At 29.7% G+C, this 25,938-nt stretch overlaps 1 protein-coding gene across 4 annotated transcripts in view; it reads right to left on the bottom strand.

The window, feature by feature from the left end:
* LOC111678843 (loricrin) overlaps positions 1-25,938 on the bottom strand; it is a 161,674-nt gene that overhangs the window by 52,314 nt on the left and 83,422 nt on the right. For all 4 annotated transcript variants that reach the window (XM_046947684.1, XM_046947683.1, XM_046947685.1 and 1 more), the window contains one exon: positions 19,595-19,632. The gene's annotated coding sequence lies outside the window, so the exon portion shown is untranslated. The remainder of the gene's footprint in view (positions 1-19,594; positions 19,633-25,938) is intronic.

Genomic DNA, 25,938 nt, shown 5'->3' with positions numbered 1-25,938 from the left:
TTGTTCATATATTATTGACATTTTATAGAATTTTTAAAATATATTTATGTTTAGGGGTTAATTTCGTTTTTTTGTTGATGGCATCATAAACACAAGTCTTTATTATATATTTTTTATAAATCGTAAACAAAAACATATTTCACTGTAGTTTCAAGAAAAGTTCCCAATATTGCATATCTTGAGTTTGATCTTCACAGTTATAGGGTTAACATCATTTGATTTTAATTAAACTTCAGATGAGGGTTTTAAGTAAATAAAATACATAAAAGAAAGGAATAAAGCCTTTTTTCAGAAATTTTACAAAAATATTGTCTTCTTCAAAATCCTAAAAATTTAAATTACAGATAACGCAGCTAGAGATATCATTATACTTTCTATACAATTTAAATTTCATATTTATTGCATTACATGCAGATTTTATTGAAATTTCGAAATTTTCTTAACAAAAGTGTTAAAAGATTAATACTGGTGTTCTGCAACTACCGTTGAAGAGATTTCCATTTATGGCTATAGCCCAAATATAGTTTACACTTTCTAATGAGGACCAAGGCTCACATTTAAGTAAATACAAATATTTTTAGTGTATTGACCAACGTACCTTTTGAAGAACGAAAAAAAAACAATAGTTTATCACTTATTACAAACCCTACATATTAAATATTATAACAAATTTAAAAAGTACATTTTGAGAACTAAAAAGTACGAAAAAAATCTTTTTTTTATAGGTAATCACTTATTTCGGGTCTTATATGTTTTTATGTTTAATATTATAGAAAATTCTAAAATCAGCTTTTGAAAAATGAAAAAGTACCAAAAAGTACCCTTTTATAGATTATCACTTACTTCAGGTCCTATATGCTTAATTTCGTGCTTCTAAGTTTAAAATTATAGAAAATTCAAAAAAGTACCTTTCGAATGAAAAAAGTACCAAAAAATCCATTAGGTTATCACTTACTCCGGCTGTACATTATTAATTTCATATCCTTAGATTCCAAATTATAGAAATTTCAAAAAGTACCTTTTGAAGAAAGCAAAAGGACCAAAACAACCCTTCTAAAGGTTATCATTTTCTTCGGGTCCTACATAATTAATTCCATATCTTTAGGTTCCAAATTACAGAAATTTCAAAAAGTACCTTTTGAAAGAAGAAAAAGTACCAAAACAACCTTTTTATAGGTCATCACGTACTCCGGACCCTTCAAGCTTAATTCCTTGTATCTAGGTTTAATATTATAGAAAATTCAAAAAGTACCTTTTGAAGAACGAAAAAGTACTAAAAACTCCCCATTTATAGGTTCACACATTAGAGTCTATTTAATTTCATTTTTCTAGCCAATAACAACAGACTGCTTCATTCGTAACGTGACGTTCACGTTCAGCTCTGATTTCATAAACAAACAAGTAAAATAACAAATTTACGTATGATTATGTTTTTTGTTGTTGTTTGTTTACAATTTCTATCTGAGCATGATTGAAAACTTAAAATTTTTGATGAAATTTTCAATGGTTATCTCGGTTTTTTGCTCACATCTCCATTACTTATGAACTGATTTTACTAATTTCAGGACTTCTGAAAACTGACTTCAACAAACACACAGACAGACGGATATGACAAAATCGGCTCCGCTATCTATAAAGTCGAACAGTATTATTATAAAAATAACAAAAGGAATGACAACACGTAGATAAAGGACAAAAAAACAACTTAATAAGCTTGATGAAAATTTAACAGGAAACACAATAAGCGGCAGCTTATATCAAACATTACTCTAGCAGTTATGCTGTAAACATAACGATGAAAATATGCAAAAAGGAAACGGAAACAAAAGAGCGTTATTTCAACGGATATAAACACTTGGCTACGAATTGTTTTCGTGTCTATATTTACTTATTGTTTTAACAAAAATTGTCTGCCTTTAAAGTTTATTGTTTTTTGTGTTTTTCTTTTACACAAAGTATTTATTTACAATTTGTTTTAAAAAATAAGTATCGTTAAAAGAAAATTTGCCTCTTTACAATAAGTGGCCTTAAAAAAAGACAATATTATGGAAATGTTAAAGGACACGGAAGAAGAAAATTGTAAATTAAAGTTTCATGACGAATTACATAAAAAAATAATTTAATAACTTAAAGACCATTTTCTACCCAGCAAAAATTATTTAGTACAAAGTAAACGATTTATATTGATGTCAGGACAAAAATGTTGATAAATGTTAACTTAGAATAAATAAACTTACTTCTCATTTTCGGTGGGAACATCAACAACCCTAATGTTGTTTATATATAAACTCAAAAACTAAATTCTAAACCTTTTGTCGTCCAAGGTCTTTTGCCCATCTCTCAATTGAATCTAAATGATGATAAAAAAATTAAACTTAATGAATCTTAACTAATGTTTGAAAATATTTTTGTTGACAGTTCAAAAGTTCAATACGAAAAATTAGTAAACATGAGTAAACAAATTGAATAAAAAACATAGATTTGTTTTTTTTTTCAACAATATTTGCCTAAAAAATTATGTTAAAAAAACAAGATAATAAAAAACCTACTGGTCCATTTAACAAGCAGTAAATATGTTTAAGAGTAAACAAAGACATTTAGATATTAAATGAAATTATGGTTTAGAAAAAATAAAAAGTTCAGAAACAATTTAAAGGCAGTATTTAATTACTTACTCTAGCTTCAATATTTTTTGGCATAATAAATTTTATTATTTAAATATTTACCTGTAAGGACAAACAAAAAAAGGAAAAGTATTAAAAACTGATGATAAAAATTTACTATAATTAAATTATTAACAAACAAGTATATTGGGTTTGTGCTGATGTTTGTAACATACAACCTTAAAGTATACCAATCGGCTTAGAATCATTTTCTGAGTCGATTAAGCTATGTCCGTCCGTCCGTCAGGCTGGCTGTCCATGTAAACCTTGTGCGCAAGGTACAGGCTGCAATTTTCAAGATAAGTGGATAAAATTTGGCACACTCGCTTCTTTTGGCCCAAGGATGAAGATTGAAAATGGTTAAAATCGGTCCATTATTTCGACTAGCCCCCATACAACCGTACCCCACAAATATGGCCTTTTGAATTATAATTAATTTAAATGATCCATTATGTTAACAAAAATCGACAAAACTTAGTTTTATACAACTTTAAATGACACTCCGATTTTTGTAATGATCGGACTTCATTTGACCCTATCCCCCATACAAACTCCCCTTCAGAAAATGACTTAAAGGTCAAAATTCACTTACAAACACTAATAACACTTTTAAATTCTACATAAATAATATTGAAGAAGACTTAACTTCCCCTACCAACATTTTTAAGAATAGGGCCATATTTTGCCCTACTCCCCTTTAAGCCCTCTTAAAAAAATCTCTTTTTTTGGCAAAAAAAAAGTAAAAATATTCCAAAATAAAGTTAAAAAAATAAACCAAATGCTTTATTTTTTTTAAATAATCCCCATTTTTAACATACATACTGACTGGTGTAGGGTATCATATGGTCAGCTACGCCCGACTATACATTCATACTTGTTTAAACTATAATTTGATGACTAATTAATGTTCTCTTATATATGTGTGGACCCACAAACACACGACCTACATGTGAACAAATTTATCATGACTCATATGATTCTTTCTGAAAATCTTAATAAATTGTAGAACGTTTTATTAATGTAGATCACGTTACTACAAAAATGCAGAAGGGGGATCATTCATCATAGGGGCACAGCTGCCAACCATAGATCACGTTACTACAAAAAGTCAGAAGGGGGATCATTCGCCATAGGGGTACATCTAATAACTAGAAAAATGAGTAACAACTTTTTTTATAGGACCAGCCATCAGGGGATGACCTCTACTTAAGCGTAGCATTAACAGACAGATTGACAGAGACTACCTCTGCAGGACGTTTATTCCACAAACGAACAGTTCGGCTGAAGAATGAATTTTCCCTGTAATGTGTCGTGCGGTCCACTGACTAATCAATCAAAAATTGATGTGTTCTTGAAGAAAGATTTGTGTTACGAAGGAATATACTAGTATCGGTAACAAGTTAACAAAATTCACAATTTCCATTGTAGTATCGATAGAACATTGAAATACATTCCACTTTGCGGCGGTGTTCCAGTGGATCAATAGAATTGGATAGCCGACTGTCATTGATAAGCTCCAAAATATGATAGTAGACAGACGTATTCTACAAAGGGCTATGCAAATATTTCACTGTGTAAATTTTTTGAGCTAACTTTTTTTTTAGTTTTTGTGATTGACAAAATATATTGATTGGTCAATAATAAGAGTTTTTCGATATCATAATTTGAAGCACGAAAATAATTTAATTAAACACCCGAACTACCCCTAATGCACATAAGCTAAATACAAGGAATCCCTCTGATATAAGAACAAAATGTTGTTAATCGATGGAAAACAATATTTTACTTATTAATGAAACACGTGTCCCATCCCCTTGGTGTATTTACCCCATGTATGTGGAAAAGTTAAAAAAGTTAAGATGGAATTGGTATTGAAACGGATAAAACTAAAGACATGGACAGACAAACAGATGGACGATTGATATACTTTAAGGTAAGTGTAGGCCAAATATTTTTGGGTGTTACAAACATCAGCACAAACGCATAGTATCCTACCCACAGTAGTGGTTTAGGGTATAAATAATTACTGAAGGTGAAATATAACAAACCCAGCAAAAACTTTTCAAAGACTACTACATATCGTTCTGATTACATAGAAGTACTTTTATAAAGTCTTAATAATAGTGTGTTATATAAGAACTTTCTAATTCATTAGCCAGCTTCGATGTGAAGAGCTAAAAGCTGTAAACGTTTTTTTCTAATAACATGTTACTTATTTTCTAATTACTTGTAAATAAATTTAAAATATTAAACAAGTTTTTTGTTGGGAAAATTTTAAACAGCATATCAAATTATTTTTTCTACTTAACCAAATGATTTAGTTCAAACTTAACTTTTAAAGTGATTTAATTTAAAATTTGTGTTTATTTACACCCTTTTGAATGCTTTATTAATTAACACTTTCATTTTATCTTGAAATTCAATTCTCCTTAGACATCTTTAAAGTTTCCTGACCTTTTGTAACTTTTAGAGGGTTTATTCGATTTTGCATGATTCTGTTTACATCATTATTGCACAATTTTCTATTTTATTATATTTTATTATATTTTCTTTAAGAAATGCTCATGCGAGCAGGCACATTTATTATACCCTACACCACTTTACTCATAATTATGTTTAATAAACTCAACTAAAAGCTGCAAAACCAAGTACTAACTTTGATGACCCTCATGAACTTTATAATTATAAGATATCATTGGATCCTAGGCCCCCTTCAAAATTTGGCTTAAATATTCACAATTTTTTCAACAATAAATGTCATAAGTATATCTGAGGCAAGGTACAATTCAACTTAAATGCTTTATTGTGAAAACTATATAACATTTTAGTTTTGTAACATGGTCGGCCTCGTCCGACTATAATTTCTTACTTGTGTATATACATATCTTTGTTTTCATATATTTTCTCGACACTGGTCACGTACTACTGCAAAAATAATGCGGCTTTACCAGTTTTACTTTTTTGATTTTTTCCTTTTTGGCTGTTGTATCTACGTATGAGTGTTGTAGTTAAGACTGTTATTAGTTGATTTTGTAGCTTTGTTATTGTATTGTTTAGAAGATTATATTGTTACGTATATAACAAAAGTAAGTGTGAAAATGTGAGGAATGTATCCTTCAAGTATGATAGAGTTACATATATTGAAGTATGTCTGTTTGTAAGCTTTTTTGTGTCTTTCAAAAAATGTTAAAAAAATTTTAATATGACTTACTTGCCATAATATTTTAAATAAACACCAACATAACAAGAGATAATTTGATTAGTTAAGATTGTTTAAAGAGGTCAATAGGTTGGAAAGTTAAATAAGTATGAATAGAATAAAGTATTATATTAATCTATATACTTGATAGGCAAAGCGATTTTTATGAGTCCTTTTACTCTTACAATATACATCCGATCTTGGCCCAAAGATACAACATTTTAAAGGTATTTGTTTTCAGATGTGTTCAGTGTTAACATACATTAATAAGATCGGTTCAGAAATTTGAGAGCTATAAGCATTTAAAGTAGTTACTAGTACATAGAAACAAAAGTCACATGTACATATTTGAAATAAAAACAAAACAGGAAACAAAACAGCTTCTAAAAGAAAGAGAGGAGAGTATATCTATATAGTGGTGTTTTGCTTTGCTTACAAGCTTTACATGGACAGATAGACAGACGGACAGACATACAGACAAACAGACAGGCAAACAGGCCGACAAACAGACAGACAAAAAGACAGACAAACAGACAGAAAAACAGATAAACAAACAAACAGACAAACAGACACACAAGCAGAAAGACAAACAGCCAGACAAACAGACAGACAAACAGACTGCTTCTAGAAGAAAGAAAGGAGAGCATATCTTTTAGATGGTGTTTTGCTTTGATTACAAGCTTTACATGGGCAGACAAACAGACAGACATGCAGATAGACAGCTTTTTGAAGAAGGAGAGGAGAGCATATCTATCAGATGGTGTTTTGTTTTGATTACAAGCTTTACATGGGCAGACAGACATATGAAAAGATAGATAGATAGATAGATAGATAGATAGATAGATAGATAGATAGATAGATAGATAGATAGATAGATAGATAGATAGATAGATAGATAGATAGATAGATAGATAGATAGATAGATAGATAGATAGATAGATGGATAGATGGATAGATGGATCGATAGATAGATAGATAGATAGATAGATAGATAGATAGATAGATAGATAGATAGATAGATAGATAGATAGATAGATAGATAGATAGATAGATAGATAGATAGATAGATAGATAGATAGATAGATAGATAGATAGATAGATAGATAGATAGATAGATAGATAGATAGATAGATAGATAGATAGATAGATAGATAGATAGATAGATAGATAGATAGATAGATAGATAGATAGATAATTATAAGTTTCTTCAAAAAATGTTTACAAAGTTGAAATCACTTTCTCTTAGTCGATTATTACTTTCTTTCATAATATTCCAGATTGAAAAATAAACATAATTTATCGATTTTATTCTTCTGGTTACTATTCCAATGTGGTTTTTGCTAAAACATAAATAGTTTACATATTTTGTTCTTCCCTTTAAACATTGTTTTCTAGGCATATATTAAGCCATTTTTCACTAGGTATGTTAATATTTAGTTCATACAATTCTGATTCTATTGATTTTTACTTTTTCAACAGTCTTTTACTATTACATTCATACTTTACGATTTGTTGCGTCTTTTCTCTATATATGTCAAGTGTTGTTCATATAATGCAATAACTTTGATAAATAGATTTAAACTGCCTTCACCTGCTTTAATGTTCAATTCCTTTCAGCATGAAATATTATAATTGTCATAAAGATTTTCGATTTAAATAAAATAAGTTTATTTCATACATTTTCCAATTATCTGGCTTGTAAAATAAAAATAAAACGTTTAACATTTTACTAAAAAATATTGTTTAAAGTCAAAATTTGAAAACGTTCCTTTAAACTTTAGCAAAAATCTACATCAAAGTCATATATCAAAGTGAAACATTTTACGTTTGAAATAATTGACATAAGTATTTTCTCAGTATTCGTGCTGTGACATTAATTATGACATAATTTCCTTTTGATCATGTGTAATACATGACATGTCTTCTGAGGTATTTAGCAATGACTTTGACTTAATTGTGCACTGTGATTTGAGACATTTCAAAGAAGAATATTAAAGATGTAGGCTAATTAACTTTTTTTACAAAATATTTCATTAAAAAAAAACGAGATAAAATTGTGTTTTAAAACAGCAATTACAAAAAGCTAAAGAAAGATGAAAATTGCAATAAATGCAAGCAAATTTGTAATATAAATGCATTTGATATATAATATTACTCATACGCACTGTAATATTTATATAAATCAAAGAACATTTAAAATTATTATTTGTTCTATACAGTAGCAGTTTTTTCTTTTATTTAATTTATTTCTCAACATTGCGAAGAACTTAGTCAAAATCTTTAACAATTTTAAAAATCTGTTATTAAAAGTTTGCTACTTATTTACGTGACTTTTGCAGCATGTCCTAATATTTTATATTTCTATTAAGAAAAACTTAAAAGAACTTTAAAAAGAATAATAAATTATTTTCTTTAGCGAATTTTAGCTTGTGTGTATGATCCTTTTCGTTTGAACTCAATACATTGCTGTTCTAGTTTTAACATAAGTTCAAAAAGTTTTTTTTCCAATGTGTGTAAGCAATGCTAGTATGTGTTTTCGTTTTGGTAATTTTTAATTTCTTAAGGCAATATGTCCTTGTCATAATTTCCGTTTTTCTTTTAAGTTGGAATTTTTCATATAACATAAAATCATTTCTAGTTCATTTTAACACTTTTTTTCTTTTACATAAGCTTATACTTGCTTAAATCTGTTTGCCTCTGCCTAATGCTATGATTTTTGTTGCTGCTGTTTTTCGTTCTTCTTGTTGAGCATGTTGTTGTGATAAAAACATTACACTTCCGTCATGCAAACAATTGTCACCAACTTGAAAAATTTGAAACGTAGAAAAAATAGTTCATTGAACTCTGCTCTAATATACGCTCAAGTACACAAACACTTGAATTTCAACATATTCTCATTGTTTCTTTTTTTTAAAAACAATAGGACTTTGCTGAAGATAAAGGACAAAAACTCACACATTAAGCACATAAGCAAACATATACACATACATATGTGACATAAATATTTAATTTTAGTTTCTTGATCTTTATTTATTCAGTTCTTTTAAAATTTCCATTAGGAAACGAGATTTAATATCAGTTAAACTCAAAAGGGAACTTGCGATTAATCGAAGAAACAATGAAATGCATAAAACCCCACTTTAATATATAATAAAACCCTTAAATTCGACTAACTAACTAACTAACTAACTAACTAACTAACTAACTAACTAACTAACTAACTAACTAACTAACTAACTAACTAACTAGCTAACTAACTAACTAACTAACTAACTAACTAACTAACTAACTAACTAACTAACTAACTAACTAACTAACTAACTAACTAACTAAGTAACTAAGTAACTAACTAACTAACTAAGTAACTAACTAACTAACTAACGAACTAACTAACAAACTAACTAACTAACTAACTAAGTAACTAATTAACTAACTAAATAACTAACTAACTATCTACTAACTAACTAACTAACTAACTTACTAAACTACTAACTTACTAACTAACTACTTAACGACCGCCAGTATGTCATTCGTAGAGGTCGCTCTACAGAAGTCTTGTTAGCCTTCCTTTCGGAGCAATGGTATCATTCCATTCAACATTTTGGCGAAAGTGAAGTGTTGGCTCTAGATATTTCAAAGGTGTTTAATAATATGTGGCATGGTGCTCTTGTATCAAAACTAATTACATTTGGTGTCGATAATAACTTCTCTTGATTTATTTCGAGTTTTCTCAGAGATCGCACTATACGAGTTGTTATAGATGGGATCTCATCAAACGAGTTCAAGATTAATTCAGAGGTACCGCAAGGCTCCGTGAATGAATCACTTAATCACGATTATGTTCGTATGTGGAATAAACTTTGTGCAGAGGTATTCCCTGCCACTTTCGATATAAGAAAATTTAAATCAAATGTCCACAAACACTACTCCCTTTATCGTCCTTCCCACAACCTATTTTCCTAGTTCCAACACAATGATTCGCATAAGTACGGGTCATCCCCTGATGAGTGAACCAATTTTAATCAATAAAAGCAACATGTGCCAAAATTCATTAAATTGTCGTAAAAATTGTGACCTATAGCTTGCGCAAAAGATTAACGTGGGCACACAGCCGGTTTTACGGACGGACAGACAAATATGCAAAAACTAAGTACAATATAATAATTAAAAAGTGTATATTTTTAAACAGAAAAATAACTTTAATTTTAGCAATGAAATAGAAAAGGGGTTAACAACATGTATGCCGCAAAAGCAAACCACAAAACCCACTCATACGCAGTATGACTAACTATATATAACAAACAATTTGTTTAGAAATATTTAGCTATGACCGCAAAAAACCATGTCGCAACTAACTATTACAACAACTACGATAGCAACATAAATATTTACATATGTATGAATAAAGGAAAATGTCAGAGACATTATTACAGGCCATTGGCTAGGTATAAATCTGAGCTAAATATATCACTCTTGTTAAATTAATATATTCAAATTTGTATGCAAAAGTTCACCATTCCAAATAAATATCTATGATTTATTAAATAATGAACAGGGAATCAAAGATTTCTTACTATAAGCAAATTTAAATATTAGAGTATTAATGTGCTGACAGTACAAAACAAAATTATTATAATAAAGTTCCAATGGAAAAAGGTTAAAGGGTTTCTTATATTTGGTCGTTACTTAGAAGGTTAGAAAATATTATTATAATATTTAAATATTTTTGTTGAAAATGTATTTTATTGTAAAAATTAATAAAAATTATGTTTGGCAGGTTTTAGTCCGAAGTCATTCGAAAAATGACTAAATACATTGAAATGTTTGGCATGGAAATAACTTGCAATTCACACAAATAAAATAAAATATTCTAACATTAATATAAAATGTTTAACTTTCAAAATCATTGCTTGTTTTTTAGAGTATCCCGAGGAATAGACCTTTTAAGATTTTCATGTCGAAATACAACTTAATCCATGCGTATTAATGTACTAAACAAGAAAAAATAAAACAATATTTTATGAAATGATCCTCAGTCCCTACTAGCTATTGAAAATGCAGACCTCAGTGTAATTTTGAGCTGATTACGATAAAAATAATTTAAAAATTTTGGTAAAATCTTTTTGGTCCCAAATATGATTTTTGTGCGTTAGAGTGGAATATTATTTTTGTAATTTTTAACTCATACAGAAAAAAATTGTTTGACATTTGGTTTAGTCCATTTTATATATATTTTCTAAATTTATATCCCTTTTATAAAACGATAAATTTTTTGTGGCCAAGAAATGAACTAAAAAATTGTAATTGTTTTTCACTCGATTAGCTCAAAGTTATGGAACTTTTAACACCCAATTCGAAAAGATTGCAGAAATATTTTAATATAACTGATATCAATATTTTTAATTGCTGGTAGGAAACTTAGGATCCTTTCAAAGAAATTATTTTGTAATTTTCTCGTGTTTAGCAACATAAAACGTAACGTTTTAGATGTATTCTTCCTAAAAAGTAGTTCACAGGATACCCCAAAGCCTGAGGTCCACACCACGCGTTCTACGCTTTTCGCATTATATGCGTCTGTTAAAAAAGTAAATTCAATGTATTTGTATGCTGAAAATTACACAAAAGTACAAAAACGTATAATGCTTAATGTAGATCTACTTTCTACTTTTATAAGCGTCACAAACTGCGCACGAACATGTCACCTGATTTTGATATTTTGTATTGTTCATTTAATTCGTAATAAAATAAAATGAGTTTAATGATAAAAAATAAATAAAAGCTGTAGAAAAATGCAAAGTTAAAAAACAAAAACATTTACACTTAAAAAGCGTCGCATGTAACTTGAAGCGTAGAACGCGAAGTAGGTATGAAAAGCCCGTAATGCTTTGACGCGATGACGTGTAGTGTGGACCTCCCGCTTAATATTAACAAAATTTACACTTTAAAAGCGTCGCATGTATCTTGAAGCGTAGAACGCGAAGTAGGTATGAAAAGCCCGTAATGCTTTGACGCGATGACGCGTAGTGTGGACCTCCCGCTTAATGTTAACACATTCTATAAATTGTAAAGAGTTTTTACATCTTATATCTTTATAGCAATGTAGTTATGCACTTCGATTAAAAACCTTTTTTATATTTAAATTAAAAGCAAAATATAAAAAATACAAATTATGAAAAACACTATACGTATGCTTAATATTTTACTCCTCACGATAATTTTGTGTGGCTTATACGTCAAGGTGCTCTTTAAAAACTTTATTTTATTATTTACATTGTATACCCTAACACTTTAGTGTGTGTAGAATTATTTACTCTACATCCACCTTAAAGTATAACAATCGGCTTAGAAACATTTTTTGCCCTTCATATACAGGTCGCAATTTTAATTAAATTTAGCACATACCCTATTTGCCCTCAGGGAAGAAGCCAATTGAATTCGTTCTATTATTTCACTTAGCTCCCATATAAATGTTCTTATTCTAAACCACTTTAGTGTAATACATATAATTATTGGGTCTACCTTAAAGAATAGTAATCGGCTCAGAAACATTTTATGTCATTCCTTCTGTCATTGCAATCAAATTACAGGTCGCAATTTTGATTAAATTTGGCAAATGCTCTTCTTCTGACCCAAAGAAAAATACTCTTGAATATTATTAAACTCGTTCTAATATTTCACCTAGCTCTCCTAGCCTTCAATTATGTTAAAAGTTTCTTCTATCTCTAAAAAAAAAACATCAAAACTTTATTTTAAATAAGTTCATATAATACTGCCGATTTTCGTAATGAAGGGGCCTCATTTGACCCTAGTCCCTATTAATCAATATCAATAACTCACTTATAAACATATTAAAGTATTACAATGAAATTCTGCATAAATAATTATTATGTTAATGTAAATCCTTCTACCCCATATAACCTCTCTTTGACAAAATCACTTCTGTTTATCAACAAATTGTTAAAATATTTCGGAATACAGATAAAAACTATTTAAATACTTTATTCTGTAAAATACTGGTGTAGAGTAGCAGTATGGTCGACCATGGCCCATTTTTGGAGGATGTTTTTGTTATTTAGTACATTAACATTTTAAGCTTAAACATGTATAAATCATATCTTAAAAGAATACTTTAAAAGGGATTTATTTAAAATAACAAATTATTTAAACAAATCCAGGTAGATGTATTATGAGTTATCAAGCAAACCAGACAGCATAAGTTTATTGCATGTCCTTGCTCATGTTGTCATACTCGATTTCAAGTTTTTTTTTGTTTAACAAATAAAAATATTAAAATGCATTTTTTTCTTGTTTTAAAAAATAAATTTAAACAATATACATATATAGTATATGTGTAATACATACAAACATATAATTGCTAACAGACATAAAATAGGCACGTATTGTAACAACAACAAAGACAGCAAAAAAAAAATAAAAAACAGCAGCAACAAAATGTCATGTTTGTCTATCCAGTTTCATATTTCCTCTCTTCCTTACAACATTTTTTTGTAATATTTTAGATTCATTAAAATCATGCATAAAACTTTTGTTATATTTTGTCGTCAACCTATTCATTCACAACAAAAAAGTAGACAAACTAAAATAAAAAACAAATACTTCAATAACATTGAAACGGAAATGAAAACATGAATAATTATACGAAAAGGAATTAAACATTAAATTGGTTGGAGTATGGATTTAAGCAATATTTTTAGATCATAGGCAGGCTATTCTTTGTATTATTAAATATTTTCTTGCGAATATGTAATTAATAACTTTTTAAAATTTAAAAATCTTTGTTTAATATATTTTTCTTAACATGTTTAATTGCAAATCTTACACACATTTACGACTTTTTATTTAAAAGAAAAAATTAAACGAAGTACATCTAAAAGAATTTAAAAGAATTTATCATCACCTTAAAAGTAGCACTAAGTGATTTTTTTACCTTCTGTGTAAGTGATTTTTAATGCGTTCCAAAGAAGCGTAAAGAAAAATTTTGTTTTTAATTAAACATAATTTTGTACTGATTTTTTTTTAACTTAATATAAAATATTTTTTTTTTATATTTGTAAATATTTGTCCAATTCACATTCGATGTCGTATCGTTGTATGTCATAAAAATTTTTCAAATAAAGTTAAAAAAACAAATCAATAATAAAATAAGTAAGAAATTATAGTCGGGCAAGGCCGACCATATAATATCCTACACCTTTTACAAAAATATAATTTGATAAAGTTGCCATAATAAAGCATTTAAGTTGAATTGTACCTTGCGTCAGATATATATATTTAAGTCGTTTATTGTTGAATAAAATTGTTGATATTTAAGTGAAATGTTGATGGGGGCTTTTCATAGGGGCTAGGGTCATATGAAGACCTATTATTATGGAATTCATGAGGGTCATTAAGTCTTGTATAGAACTTTGTTTTTGCGGCTTTTTGTCGAGATATGAGTATATTTATGAACTTAAAAGCCTTATTAGGCGGGTTTAGTTGTATGGGGGCTAGGTGAAATAATGGACCGATGTAAACCATTTTCAAGAGGCTTCGTCTACGGTACCATAGAAGATTATGTGCCAAATATCATTGAATTATCTCCAAAATTGCGACCTTTAGTTTGATTACAAAGTTTAGATGGACGGACATAGCTAAATTGAATCAGAAAATGTTTCTAATCCGATTGGTGGGTATAGGACCAATATTATTGTGCGTTACAAACATCAGCACTAAAGTAATGTAGGGTATGTGCCAAATATCATTGAATTATCTCCAAAATTGCGACCTTCAGTTTGATTACAAGATTTAGATGGACGGACGGACTGGCAGACGGACGGATATAGCTAAATTGAATCAGCAAATGATTCTGATCCGATTGGTATAATTTAAGGTGGGTATAGGACCAATGTTATTGTGCGTTACAAACTCCCCCCGGGGGCATGTTACTTTGGCGAGACCTCCGCCTTGGTGTTATTGCAATCCCGGGGTATAAAGAGGGCCCAATACCTCCAATCTGACCGGGATTGAAAAATTGGTTGTCTCAGTCTACTGTTTGGCTTAGTCCTTGCATAGATTGCCAGAGGTCAGACAAGAGCACCGCATAATCTGGTACTACGGGTGGCCAGTTGCCCGTAGGACTATGTCCTGGCTGGTCAGTTGGTTGAGGTTCCTTCGGGATCCACGTAGTGGCTGTGGTTGAACCCAAATTCGCGGGAAGAGTATAAGTGGCGGTTAAAAGACTGATGCATGATAATAGTCAATATTTCGGGATAAGGTTCAGTGCTGTTGCCGAAAATCAACAGATACCCCACAGAGGAGTGACTGTGGGACTAAGCGTTGGAAATGGGTTGGTGTCAATTGTATATGATACGGAATGAATGTAGAGGTATGCGGGCCTCATCCACCCGTATATCTAAATGAGTGTGTCGTATGTTTTTCTCTATGAATGTGTCGAATAAATGAGATGTGTGCTGGGTTGAATGATGATGGATGAAAGGTATCATATGCAGGTGATACCAATTAATTGTTCTTCCTTGTCCAGATATGTTCAGAGTATACTATGCTCATATCAGACTTACCACAGCGTGTCACTGTGAGTAAGAACGATGTCTACGGCTTATTGATGGATCGTGCTTCGGTCCACCGGTTACGTCTCTAGGTGCTGTTACCGAATCAACAGAGCCATAGTAACGTGGTTGTCTTACAACGTGACTACTTTGGCAAGAGATTAGATAGCTTGAGTACTCCAGCAAAGTACTTGCATATGGTACCGGTCATAGCCAATGTGTCACAAACATCAGCAGAAACCCAATAAACCCTCCCTACTAAAGTGGTGTAGGGTATAAAAATTACGAAATACAACGATACAACCGTACAACACCGATTGTGAATTGGACAATTATTTAAGTCAATTTATTTGTATGCTATAGTACCACATTTTAACTCCCTTATAACGGACATAGCTAAATGAACTCAGGGAGTGATTCTTAACTGATTGGTATACTTTATGATAGGTATAGGAGCAATATATATTTTTTTTGGGTTATAAACATCAGCATAAACGCATAATACTCTCCTCACTATATTGGTTTAGGGTAAACAAAACTCTTACGTAAATATTATAAAATACTTTTCCATTTGCTTTAAAGTTTTATGCCATTATAACTGTTGCCTTTTCTAATAGTTTTATACAATTTCCATAGATATGGTTTTCTATTCTCATGCTATTGTTCATAAGCTTGGTTTCCTGTTTTCTTTTTTTAAGAATTTTTTTGTTGTCCTCTAATTCATCCTATTTTGCATATTCCACGTATACAATTAAAACATATGTATGTACGTATATAAAAACTTATTTACATGTAAAACTGAGGGATATTCCATACGAGAATTAAAGAGTAGAAGCAAAAGTTATAACTGGAGCTTAATAATTGTATAGCCTTAAAAATATTTCTTTGAAAAAAGTAAGGGATACATATGTGGATAAAATATGTGCAAAGTTGTTGCTTGAAATGTAATTTTTTTTAATTTCTAAAAGATATATGCAACAATAGATATACATAAACCTATGCAGATGTTCTAAGTACTAAGCCAGTTAAAAAAATAAAGCAAGAGTCGGCTCTGCCAAAACTTATATACCCTTTAAATCGATGTGTTAAAAAACAGTCCCGAACCAGAGAACCACGTAATCTGATACTGTAGGTAGTCAGGACTATGTACTGGCTGGTTAGTTGGTTAAGGTTCCTTTCGGATCCACGTAGTGGCCTGATGCACGATAAAGTCTATATTTCAAGATAAGTTTGGTGGCGATGACAACAGATTAGTTACTGTGGGACTAAGCGTTTTAAACGAGTTGGTGTTAATTGTATATAATAAATCAATAATGTAAGGGTATACGGATCTCATCCTCCATTTACCAAGAGTAAGTCTGCCGTGTGTTGCTCTATTATGACTGTATCGGATGAAAGAGAAGTGTGCAGGACTGAATGGTGATGGATAAAAGGATACATGTGATATCATTGAATTTCCTTCTTTGTCCATGAATGTTCAGGAAACCCACTGTGTGCTCTCTATAAGTAATTAAATATAAGTGACGTTCGAAAGTTAAGCAATGGTCAGAGATAAGATAGCTCGAGTAATTGAGCAAAGTTCTTGTACATAGACCGACAGAACCATGTGCATACACAAAGGAGCGGTGGTGAAAAATACCACCGTAAAATCTGTCAACACGGCAGGTTTTTACCTCAAGTACCTCGAGATTGAATTATAAATACAGGCAGGCAAACAAGCAGACAGACGGACATAGCATAGCCGACTTCAGGTAGGAAAATTATATAATAGAAATTACAAAAGAAATGAAAAACGTATATATACCCATCCCTTAAAGGTAGGAAAATTATATAATAGAAATTACAAAAGAAATGAAAAACGTATATATACCCATCCCTTAAAGTGAAGGGTATAACAAAACTACACTGGCGAGTTTAAGTACAAAAGTTCTTGCAATGTGTGTCTAGTATAGCAAAGTACTTTACTATACGTTGTAAATATATCTAATGTAGTTTTGTTGAGATTGGAATAGAACCGCATGTTGTTAAAGTTCGAACAGAAGTTTTAAATAATTTTGATGTATTTCTTTATTTATGTACATAATCATAAAAATTTCTAACATTGTAACAAACATTAATAAATAAAAATTTCCAATAAAACTTAATATTATTAAAGTTTGACCTATTTGTTTACAGTTTATGCTTTAAATTAGCTGAATACAAAAATGTTACATTTGTTTAATCAAGTATTTAACTTTATGTCATGAAAGCAGCAAATTAGCCCTTCAAACACAATCACTAATCAAATAAGTTCAACGAAAAATGTGGAATTGATGATGAAAGCAAATATGAAGTAAGTCAAAAGCATAATTGATTGGCATTTAATGTTGAAAGATGGTTAGTAATGTGTGATGAGAAATAGTTACAATGAATGCTTGTCTTTGTAAAAGAAGTAAATTAAAAGTACAAAATGTTTTCCTATGGACGGTTATAGTTTGTGAAAATAGACAAATAGAATAAAAAAAATATTCTTTTATGATTTTTATCTATTTTAGTATTAAATCATTTTAATTATAAAGAGCAGGGCAAGTTTTTTTCATGCACTAAAAAATGCAAAATATGCGCTTGTAATACACATGCACTAAAAATATTCTTACAAAAAGTATAGTTGAGTACGACTGACCATATCATACCCTACACCAATTAGGGATTAATAGATGAACAGACTCAGAAAACTAATTTAAATTTCAATTTCAAAGCTATAATGATGAAACACCTAATATTTTGTTGTTAAGAAGTTTTTTTCGAATTTAATTGTGTTAAAAAATTAAATATGCAAAACAAATTCTATAAATATGTGCAATTTAAAGCAAAGTGTGCAATTTATGGATTTATAACATAATATGCAACAACAAATCTATGCCATTTTTGTACAAATTCTTTGATTCGAAAAGAAAAATTGTTAAAAATTATTTTGAGTTACTAACTATAAACTTATATTTGCATAGAAATCCTTTCCCTGTTGATAAGTAATACTGATGGCAGAAATATGTGGGTAATATATTTATGTAAAATTTGGAATATCATTTACTGAACATGATGTATATTTTTACGTGATGTGTCAAATGTGACTAAACTTCTTTAAATCAATGCATAATTTAGGAAATAACTTTAAATTGTAATTATTTACCTAACAACATATTTTTCAATGACTGCTAAATATTATCTGAATTACTTAGAAGTAGTCTAATATGGTCTTACTAATAATGTGTTAAATACCTTTTAATTCTTTAGTCATCTTTAAATGAGGCCCTATATTTAAAAAGGCTTAGTAAACCATTTTCAATAGGCTTTGTCTACGATATCATAGAATAAACCGATCTTATCCATTTCCAATAAGCTTCGTCTCTGGGACAACAGAATATCATGTACCAAATTTTAGTGAATTATCTTGTAATTTGTAGTTTGATTACATGGACGGAATGAAAGATGGACAGACGGATAGAAGGACGGACAGACGGATGGATGGACAGACGGATGGACATAGCTAAATCGAAAATGATTCTGAGCCGATTGGTATACTTAAAGTTGGGTATAGGACCAATATAATTGTACATTACAAACATCAGCAAAAACACAATATACGCTCCCAACTAGAGTGGTGTAGGGTATAATAAAATCCTCAAAAAGGACACCATATATTGACGTCAGAGCAAAATATTTCATTCCATTTTCGACGACAACAATACAATATTAAAGGGACTTGAACTAATTATATATTGTTACATGTATATGTATGCACGTAAGTGTTTATAATTCCTACAAGAATTTGTGGAAATATGTGAAAGTCTTTAAAACTTTCAGTTTTAAAAAATGCTTTAAAAACAGTTTATTATTTCAAATCATTTATTCCAAGAGAAACTTCACTAAAGCTATGTCTACACGGTTGTTAGATCTTACAACGTTGGCAGAAAAATTTTATCAGAAATAAAGCATTTTTAACAATGTTCTAATAATAATATAAAATTTAATGCTATTTTGCGAAAAAAACGGTGGATGATAGAGCAAAAACCGACATCAGATTCGGTTTTAGAAGCAAAAAATATATACATTAAAAATAGTCAAATTGGCTTCAAAAGTTTTGACAGAAATTCATGTCGTTGTAAGATAAAAAAATCTTTTCTTACCTTTAAAATTTTAAGTTATTTTAAATCCTTGTCGTTATCTGTAAATAAACAATATAGAAAATTAATTTATATAAAAACACTTGATATTAAATTAGTTGAATTAAAACAAAAATCTAAACTTACAAAACGTCATGTCTTGTAATTTTAAAGAACACAATTCTAACTTCTAAGTGACAATAACTAAACAATAAAAAAATGAAGAAAGGATATCATACATATATGCAAAACAAATACATAAAGAAAATATAATTTTGCTACAAAACATTAAAACTGAACGAAATAAAAAGTGTAACCCTTGTGAAATATTTAAGTCAAACGGTCAATAATTTCTATAAATAAATTGAAAAAATTGTTAGAAAGAAGGAAAAGCACAAAAATGATAACAAAAAGTAATTTAAAATAGATGTATTCTAACCACGACAATAATACTGCTTTCTTTAGCATTACAAAACATAAAGTTGAAGTGAAACAAAAATCTAAAATAAGTAAGAATATATAGTCGAGCATGGCCGGTCATATAATACCCTGATTGATTAACGTGAAATTTCAATGCACGTAAACGGTTAAGTAGAGTTTAAGAAACTCCGTTTTAGGCGGAAAACTAATCTCGCCAGATGTGGTGTTGTATAGTATTAGATCTAGCCTGTAGCTGGGAGAAATCTGTAAATGTAGAATGGACCAGTCTTAACCACTTTTAATAGGCTTTGTCTTCAAAATTGCGACCTTTAATATGATTACAAGGTAATAGGATTACGGACGGACGGATGGACATAGCTAAATCAAATCATAAAACGATTCTTAGCTGAATAATATACTTTAAGGTGGGTATAGGATCAATATTATTGTGAATTACAAATATCAGCACCAACCCAATATACCCTCCCTACTAAAATGGTGTAGGGTATAAAAATATTTTTCGGTGTTACAAACATCATTACAAACGTATAGTAGTGTTGAATGTAAAAAGAAATAAAATTATGGTCAAAGAAAAAATATTTATTTTATGGTGAGAATTGTTTTATGACCATATAACAGTGGCATCATCATCATTACTATCACACAAACACACAATCACAAATGCATTTACACTTTAATACAAATATCAACTAAAACATCTACAAGTTAAGAGAAATAAAATAAAAATATCTATCGATGCCAAAGTACAAGAGGAAACTGCAAAAAAATGTCATAAGTCTTGGTCCAATGAACAAAACAAATAAACCTTAAACTAATGGCCTTCTATTGTAACAGTAATATTTGTCCTCATTTCTATTTTTCAAATAGTTTTATTTATTTTTATTTTAGTTATTTACAACATTTGTATACACTTTTAGTCCTTTCTCTTAGGAAATTCAATGCACTAAAGAAAAATATTATAAATGTAAAGGAAATATTATTTAATAGAGACTTAGCATTAATCCTTTGGTTATCATTTTTGATATCAAGTATGTTTGTTTAGAGCATAATTTTGAATAACTTTTTCAGATTATTATAAAAGTAATAAAGTTTATTTAGTCATGTGTTCTTTATGTAATTCCTTTGTTAAACCCTTAACAACTTTGTCAATCATTTATTAATATTTTATATAATATTCCAACTGTAATGTAAATTTACTTACACAATAACACTTCAAGTCATTAGTTACACATTTTCATTGATGGTAATTGCCATTGTCATACTACAATCGCTGACAAATAATTAGAAAAATCAGTCAATATAAGTAAATAGTGCAAAATAACTTATACAGCTTCAATATCTTCACATCTAATCAGACTATTGAAATATAGAGTATTTAGATAACACATTATTAGTAAGTTCTTATAAAACTGCTTCTATGTAATCAGAACGATATGTCGTAGTAGTCATTGAAAAGTATATTAATAGGTAATCCATACGAATACGATGTTAAGGATCTCTCTTACCCACTGTAGTTATTTTACTTATTTTTATTCTAATTTCATTTTCCGTTCCTAGGTCATAGTCATATTTTATAGTTTAACAAAAACTAAAAGCAAAATAACAACATACAAAACAAAATGGATGCTGCCAACTCAAAAAATGTCAGGAAACAAAATGGCAACACAAATATATTTATAGTTCAAATGTTATATTTGTTGTTATAATATTTTGCTTTTGCTTCCTTTTTTCTTGCAATTTTCGCCTCCAAGGACCATATTCATATAACTTTATTAATGGTTTATAAGACAGATTTTCATACAAAATTTGTTCTATAAACCTTTGATAAATTGTTATGAATAAAATAATGAAAAATAAATTTCTTAGTCAAGGTTATTTTCTGGTTGTAGGGTAAATATTATTAAATAATGTTATTATAGCTAATGTTTCAAATTTTCATATATATATTTTTTTTTTCTAAATTCATAGGCTGTGTTTGCAAGTATGATTTCGTAATTCTTATTTTCTCTACAGATTCTTTTATATAAATATCCCTTCTAGTTAGATTTTAGTGAAAGTACCTAACAGTTGTTTTAATTATATTTTACATATAAAAGAAAGTTCAAAATGTAAATTTGGACATAAAAATCTCTATGTTTATTATAGTATACCTTTAAATAATATAGATATCTTGAAAGGTGTCACACAGTAACTAGGTCACACAAATTGGATGTTTTTTTGTTTTGCAAGTTATTGTACATGTGTAGAGAATCATATAGTGCACCAAAAACGGAAATAATGAATATGTGTTTTAGGTAAAAGGGAAATGAACAATATGTCCTGATATAAGAATGAATGAATTAAAGATTTATTATTTTGAAGTAAATAACTAAAGAAAAACCAAAGTGTATACTACGTGAAGTATTTGACCTAAATAATAGAAATTTAAGATAACATTTAATTGAGAAAAATAATAATGCAGGCCAACGGCGAAAAAAAACTTTTTAAATAAGTTTCCCTTTTGGGAAGTACTTCTGACTGCATGATTGAGTTCCAAAAAAAGTTGCAAATAGTGGCCGCTTTTGCTTCCTAACTGCTTGACTACTTCAGTTCTATTTCAGTTCTATTTCAGTTCTAGTTCAGTTCTAGTTCAGTTCTAGTTCAGTTCTAGTTCAGTTCTAGTTCAGTTCTAGTTCAATTCTAGTTCAATTCTAGTTAACTTCTAGTTCAGTTCAGTTCTAGTTCAGTTCTAGTTCAGTTCTAGTTCAGTTCTAGTTCAGTTCTAGTTCAGTTCTAGTTCAGTTCTAGTTCAGTTCTAGTTCAGTTCTAGTTCAGTTCTAGTTCTAGTTCAGTTTTAGTTCAGTTCTAGTTCAGTTCTAGTTCAGTTCTAGTTTAGTTCTGGTTCAGTTCTAGTTCAGTTCTAGTTCAGTTCAGTTCTAGTTCAGTTCTAGTTCAGTTCTAGTTTAGTTCTAGTTTAGTTCTAGTTCTAGTTCAGTTCTAGTTCAGTTCTAGTTCTAGAGTCTAAGAATTAAATAAAATCATCAAAATTTTATAAAATTGTCAAAAATTCAAATCAAATCATTAAACGAGATCAAAAATATTTGTTTGCCTTTGAAATTTATATTATGGATGCAGTCTAGTTTTTTTAACATTTAGCCATTACAATCTTAATATCATGAAATGAGAGATATCGACTATTGAATATTATTCCACGATACTCTCCATAGCGCACAAGCAATAAAAATATACATTTAAATTATTTACAAAATTTCATTCAGTAAATTTATGTTACCATAAACATTTTTGTTCAAGGTCAATTTGAGTAGATTTTGTTTACATATTAAAGCAAGCGAAAGAATTTACACACAAAAATAAAACTTTTAATAATGATGAGTAATGACAGAAAATAACATTGACATTTATTACATTAATAGTTTACAAGATTTTGTTCAGCCGTCATCACATACACCATTAATCTGTTTATTGACAAGATTTTTTCAAATGTTATTCAAGTAAATTTTCTTTTTCAGCATTAAAATACAATTTTTATCTAATACTACTGCAACACTAGCAGCATTAATGTTTTCACCGTTCGTTACTCTAGATACATTTGCTGCAGATACAAGAGCAACATAATCTGTGACTATAAAAATTTAAGACGACATGTAAATACATGGAAAGAGACATGAGAAAAAAATTGTAAGACTTATTTTATAGACATTATTTTCTGGTGGTGTGTAGATAGGTTAATCCATTTACTTTTTTTCACTAGTTTTCTTGTATTCAAAAAAAAAACCTTCGATTGTTGAATATAGAATACTACAAAAATATTTATTATATTTGTATACCCTACACCAGTATATTGGGGAGGGTATTATAGGTTTATGCTTGTAGCGCACAAAAGTATTTATTCTTTTCCCACCTTTAAATATACCATTTGACTAAGAATCATTTTCTAAGTCGATTATGTCGGCTGTCAGTTCGACCGTCTGTCTGTCTGTCTGTCTGTCTGACAGTAAAAAATTTATGTTTATTTAGTGCAAAGTACACAAAACTTTTGTTAAATATTAAAACATGAATAACTTTCCATTTTAGGAATATTACACGCATTTTTTGGTAAATAAAAATATTCATAAATTTTGACCCAAATAAATGAACCAAATTTTTTCTTATCAATAAGAGTAAAAAAAAATATTTTAAATTATAATTTTTATAAACGCAAAATTAAATTAAAACTAAACACCTTAATGAATGACTGTTATAAAGAATAAACGAAATAATTAAAAACCCACAATTTAGTTTAGAAAAAATGTTGGCCATAAATGGAATCAAATTAAAAAGAAACCCGTTAAAAAAAGACAACAAAAAGAGAAATTAAATGCTTAGAATTGTAAAAGCATGACCCAAAATGAAGACACACAAAGCAAAAATTATAATTAACACTTCAATCAAAAATACAATTAAGATTCTTTTTTCACCCCTTTTTTCTCATTTAGAAAGAAATTATGATTATTTAACACCTTCTCTAAAAGGCAATTAGTGAACAATTGAATTTTTTTAGATATTTTTTAGATATTTATCATAAGACTCAAAAGCGCTATTCGGGGTAACAGTTGTATGTGGGCTAGGCGAAATAATGGGCCAGTTTTAATTACTTTCAATAGGTTTCATCCTTGGGTCAAAAACGTCATCAAATTATCTTGTAAATTGTTATATGCAACGTACTCACAAGGTTTACATGGACAGACAGACATATGGACGAATGAGCGGACAGAATGACAGAAAGTTTGGTCTTAAGATGGATGAAGAACTAATATTTTTGAGTGTTACAAACATAAGCATAAATGCCCTCCTTAATATAATGATCGCCCGGGGGCATATAAACTTGGTGAAATCTCCACCTTGTTGTTATTGCAATCCCGGGGTACCTCTTGTTTACTGGGACTATAAACTGGTGATGTCAAATGTTTCTTCGGCTTCACCTTGGAATGATTTGACATGGGGTCTAACCAGAGCAATAAATAAACTGGTACTACTGGTTGCAAGTTGCCCACAGGACTTGTCCTGGCATGATGAGAGAGAATGTTAGTTCAAGGACTAATATATCCTATATCTTATGTGTTGGATAATTCTCTCTTTGGGACTACCAAATATGTCTCTAGGTGCTGTTGCCGAAACAACAGGACCATCTCAGAAGTGTTGGTGAGCGGACTTAAAGCGGTTAAGGAACGCACTGAAATGGGTCATTAGATGATGGGAATTGCATTTTAAATAATGCAATTTTTTATGGTATCATAAGGGGGCTTGATGTCCCCCTTCTATTGGTTTTAGACTAGTGATTGCTTTTTCCTTGAGCCTATGCTGCCTGTCATTCTGTAACGGGGCCACTATGGCAAGAGATTAAATAACTCGAGTGCTAGAACATGGACCGGCTTATCCATGTACAAAATTTGATACCTGAGTTCTTCATTGATGGATTCAGGGGCGCATGGTAGACCGTTCACAAGTCTAACCAGTGCATGAAAAAGAACACCGTGAAATAAGGTCGTTAAGGAAGGTGTTCACGTAAAGCACGGACAATTCGTTACTATAATGGTGTAGCGTATAAAAAGGGGAGAAAGTTAAAAAATACATAAACAAGTTAAAAAATGCATGTCTATACCAAAATAGCTATCTGAGCTCCTTTGGACAAAATATGCTAAGACCAATAGGTGAAAAGTTACAATTGAATAAAACCCTGTATGGCCAAAAATGTCTAGGACCAATAGGTGAAAAGAACGATCTTAACCAATTTCAATAGGCTTCGTCCCAGGGACAATAAAAGATTATGTACCAAATTTCATTGAATTATATTTAAAATTGCGACCTGTAGTTAAATTACAAGGTTTACATGGACAGACAGACGGACGGACAGCCTGACAGACGGACGGACAACCTGACGGACAGAC

The sequence above is a fragment of the Lucilia cuprina genome, chromosome 3 (assembly GCF_022045245.1).
Source record: "Lucilia cuprina isolate Lc7/37 chromosome 3, ASM2204524v1, whole genome shotgun sequence".
Classification (NCBI taxonomy): Eukaryota; Metazoa; Arthropoda; class Insecta; order Diptera; family Calliphoridae; genus Lucilia; species Lucilia cuprina.
This window is presented reverse-complemented; position numbering and strand designations above follow the sequence as displayed.